Below are 5,231 nucleotides of genomic sequence, written 5' to 3'. Positions count from 1 at the left end.
ACAGTTGCCTGGCAATGGCTTTTAAACACAACACTATTCCCGACTTTTACTCTTCAATCTCTGAAAACCAATGGAAGCTCTAACTCTAGCCCAGCATCAGGGCTTGTGGCTGCCACTGTGCTCTCGGACTCCCTTGTAGAGAATGGAGGCAGGACCCGCTCTAGTGGCTGCCACTGCGCGGGAATAATCATCAGAAGAAAGAAGAGACAAAACTATTTTAACTGCCTTGTAACCTCTCCTTAGCTGTGAAACAAGGTGGCTTTTACAACTGCCCCCCAGAGAGACTAAACACTAGGCCAGGACTGTTTTGAATGGAAAGCTATAAAGTCCAAGCTTTTAAAAGGAGTGTTACTCTGTAATCACGGCGGCTCTTTATAGAGCTTCCCCTGCTCCACAGGGTATGGCTGCGCAGAGAACACCTCTCAGCAACTCCCTTTACCAGCTAACTTCGCTGCCACTGGAGGTGAGGTCCTGATGGGACTTGCAGTTGGAAGTCTGGGCCCTGTGATGCTGCAGTCACTCACACAAGGTTTCCCAGGAGCGCTCCAGGGCTTGAACCCAAGCAGGCGGCTTCCACTGTGCCAAGTCAAGCAGGGAGGAAGGTAAGCCCACCAGCTGATCCCTACCATCTTTCCAACTCTTGGAAGCTAGGATCTATTCCCTCGGAAAAATAAAATAAAATAGACAATTTCTAAATTAGAACTTCTCTCCTAATGAAATTGAGCAGCTCTGGAGTTGTCTAGATTTTAGCATTTAGGGATTGTCTGGTGGACAACTAGCTTCCTGCTCAGTCACCTGCTGGCTGACAGGCCTCTGCCATTCAGATAATTTCTTAATCTTTCAGTCTTAAACATGAACAGAAATCCAGACAGCTGGCTTGAACTACAACATGAAATTGCAATGAAGGAGCCAAACAAATAGAAAAATTGACTCCAGAGGAAACCAGGGAACAGAAAAGAACTTGGAAAAAAAATCTGTAAATAATGTCCTCAGGAAAATGTGAGAAGGTATCAGGTCCTTAAAATGAGAACAGAATGCTATTTTATTTTCTCAAAATGCTATTTTAAAAAGGAAATGCATGAAAGAAATCTTGGAAAATAAAATGTTAATACCTAACATCTATTGAGATATTCAACACAGATTTTTAGAAATAAAGAAAATCTTCTTAGAAGGTAAAAATCAAAAGACAAAGACACTAAAAATAAGAGGGGAAAAAAGAAGAGACACAGGAAGGAAGTCCAAACTTTGTCTTCTGAGTTCTGAAAGAAAGAACCAGAGAACATGAATGGAAGAAAATTTTGAATAGAAGCGTTTAAGAAAAACGTCCTAAAGCTTAATGATATTACAATGTCAATGAGTGACATTGTAATTAAAATGGTCCACTGAGTACCTGGTACAATAAATTAAAAAAAAATAGATTTATACCTAGCTATAGCATGATAGTTCACAATACTGAGACTGAAGAAGACCCTAAATGCTTCAAGGTAGGAAAAAAAAGAATGTCTACAGAACAAGAATAGATGACAGTAGCAAGAGCAAATCCTAGAAGACAGTGGGACAAAGACCTCAAAAATCTGAGGGAAAAATCTAATAAACTTTTGTATACCCAACAAAACTATCATTTGGACATGAAGCTTATGCCAAGGCATTTTCAGACATGTTAGGACTCAATTTATCCCTTTACTAGGAATTCACTTTATGATATACTCTTGAAAAGAGAGGGAGAAAGCTAAAGAAAAAGGATAATCTCGGCAACATTGGAGCCAGTATAGAAGGGGAGTCAAGACATCCTGGACATTCCTTGAGCAAGCAGACCCAACTTGAGCAGGAAGCCAGGAATCCCATGAAAGAAGTGTCCAGGGGAAATGGGGATTTAGAATACTTCTGGCATTAAGAGTTTGGAAATTGTTGGGAATAGGATAAAGACAATTGGTGGAAGAAACAAAAAAGAAAGCTAATGGGAAATTCCAGGAAAAACAGAAAGCTGCCCCAAAAGGGGAACTTTGATTACAGTGCATACACTAGTTGAATTAGTAGTGTGCAGTTTTACCTGGTTATAATAATATGATTATTGCTCACTGATTTTCAGTTGTAAGATTAAACCAGTTTTGTATATTGAAGGTTTATGATAGTAGAGGTGGAATACATGAGCTATATAATAGATAAATATAATAGGTAAATATAATAGATAAAATATAAAATTGATAAATCAAGAAATAGAGGCATAAACATTGTTTATAAATATGGAGATGGGAAATACTAAAACTCTGGAGGTAGAATTGAGGGTGTAATAGCTGCATTGATAAAAATTTCAAACTACATTCATTTTTTATTTTTGGATATAATTTTAAACTTAAAGTTGCAAAAAATAGTACATAGACTTCCCATATATTTTTCCACCCAGCTTCCCTTAATGTTACCATTTCACATGACCATAGATAGCACAATGATCAAAACCAGGAAATTAACACTGATATAATTCTATTAACTAAAACACAGACCCAATTTGAATTTCACCAGTTTTTCCACGATTGTCTTTTTTTCTGTCCTAGGATCCACTCCAATCCTAGGGCCCCGTAATTCATGTAGTAGTCATGCATCCTTAGTGTCCCCTAATTTCAGTCTTTTCTGGTCTTTCAAGACTTTGACACTTTTGAAGAGTACTGGTCAGTTATTTTATAAACTATATCTCAATTTGGGTTTGTCTGATGTTTTCTTGTTATTAGACTGAAGTTATGCCTTTTTGATACAAGTGATGCTGTGCACTTCTCACTGCCTCATATGGGAACATGCTATCAACATGGCTCAGCACTGGTGATTTAACCTTGATCATTTGGTCTGCAGGATTTTTCCACTGTGAAGTTAATGTTTTTCACTTAGTAATTAATCTTTCAGGGGGGATATTTTGAGGATATGCAAACATACTCTTTCTCTTCAAACTTTTGCCCACTTTAGCATCCACTAGTGAGTCTGGCCTGCAACAATTATCACTGTGGTTGATTGCCTAAATACGATTTTCAGTTTCTCTCATTTCTCCCACATTTGTTAACTGGAATTCTTCTGTAAGGAGTATTTATTCATTTATTTATTGAGTTAATTATATCGGTATAGACTCGTGGAAATTTATTTTATTCTATGGGCTATATTTTAATACTATCATTATTTATTTTCTTACTCAGTTTTTTCCAGTTTTCACTGTTGGGAGCTCCTCCAGGTTGGCTCCTGTGTCCTTTTGATACCCCTTTATCAGTTTCTGAGCACTTCTTTATTTTCTGTAACTCCAAGATGTTCCAGGCTCATCTTTTCTTTTCCAGGCCCCAGCCCTGGATTAAACTATTTCTCCAAGGAGCCTGGTTTCTTTCATTGGAGAACGATGGATCTATCTATCTACCATTATATATTACAAACCATAGTTTATCCTGATTCCTCCAAATTTAATTCAACACTACAGAGCTCCTTCTGCCTTCACACTTTTCTTTTTGGTAACTTCTTTCTCAGACCTTGAAAAATGTGGCCTTCAATATCTACAATATATGTACTTAATTTTTTTGAATATGTTTTTACCGATTTTTAGAAAGAGAGGTGGGGGGAGAGAGAGATTGAAATATCAGTTGCCTCCAATATGCGCCCTGAAGGGGGACTGAACCTGTAACCCAGGCTTGTGCCCTGATCAGGAATCGAACCAACAACCTTTTGATTCATGGGATGACCCTCAACCAACCGAGCCACACTGGTTAGGGCTGTACTTATTTGTTTAATCCTGGTTATACCTACAGTAGTTTCAGAATTGCTAATCAATACCACTTTTAGAAACAAGATTAGAAACTGGAGTGCAGTACTTATATAGTTTGTCTTTAACATTATAGTATCCAGTAAAAATACTGTTTTGCAAAGTTATTTAGGTGATTGATTTCTTCCTGACCCGCCCAATGTAATTATTTTCTATCAGGTTCATTTTTTACTGTTTGTATGCCACATTGAGTTCTCCCACATCCTGGTAGATTTTAAATGTTTATTTTGGGGAGGTATGTGAAACATTACTATGGTTCTGAGTCAGAGCCTCACAAAAAGTTTTATTCAGAGAGTGGGTGGCTCCATCTTCATCCCTACTACCACATTCTAATTCCTCCCCGTTTTCAACCTCCTTCCCACCCTCCCCCATTGGGAACTGTATTTCCTAAGGCTGCCATACAAGTGCCACAAACTGAGTGGTTTAAAATGAAAGTTATTGTCTCCCAGTCCTGGAGGCTAGAAGCCCAAAATCAAGGTGTTGGCAGGGCCATGCTCCCTCTGAACCCTTCTCTGCCACTTCTAGCTTCTGGTTTGTGGGCAGTCTTTCGAGTTCCTTGGCTTGTAGATGCATCACCCTTATCAGCACTTTCATCTTCACATGGAGTTTTCCCTGTGCCTTTCTTCACATGGCCATGCTCTTATAAAGACACCAGTCCTATTAGATTAGGGGCCCAGACTACTCCAGTACACCCTCACCTCAATTACATCTGCAACAGCCCTGTTTCCAAGCAAGGTTGGCTTCTGAGGTACTGGGGCTTCTGAAACATATCTTTTGGGGGGGGGAGAGGGGAGGAGAACCAGAATTCAACACAGTAAACTCCCTCTTTAGTTTCTGGTTTATCCTTTCTGTATTTCTTTTGTACAAAGGAACAAATACCTGTATATCTTACATAACTTTTTCTCACATGTAGGACAGCAGACTACAGATGCTCTTTTGCATGTTATTTTTTTTTACTTAACAGTATATCCTGAAAATCACTCCATATCAATTTTATGGAGACATTCCTCATTCTTTTATCAGGTTGCTTGTGTTCCATTTTAAAGATGAGCCATGGTTTATTCAATCAATATCCTATGATGATCATTTAGATTGCTGCAATGAATAACCTGTGTATGTATATTTTCACATTGCTGGATCGGGATCTGCAGAATAGATGTCCCGGAAGTGGCATTGCCGGGTCAAATTTTATAGGTGGTTCTGCTAGGCATTGACTAATTCTCTTGGCAGTTTGCATTCCCACCAGCAATGTGTGAGAATGCTTGTTTCCCCCACAAAATATATCGTCATGCTTTTTCATTTTGGCCAGTGTCATAGATTAGAAATGGCATCTCAGTTTAATTGGCATTTCTCTAATTATGAGTGAATTTCAACATTTTTTTCATATATTTGAAGCATATCTTCCCATTTTTTGATTGGATTTTTGGGTCGTCTTTTAATT

Source organism: Miniopterus natalensis, chromosome 1, assembly GCF_054644295.1.
Source record: "Miniopterus natalensis isolate mMinNat1 chromosome 1, mMinNat1.hap1, whole genome shotgun sequence".
NCBI lineage: Eukaryota > Metazoa > Chordata > Mammalia > Chiroptera > Miniopteridae > Miniopterus > Miniopterus natalensis.
The sequence above is the reverse complement of the archived record's forward strand: the minus strand, read 5'-3'. Positions refer to the sequence as shown.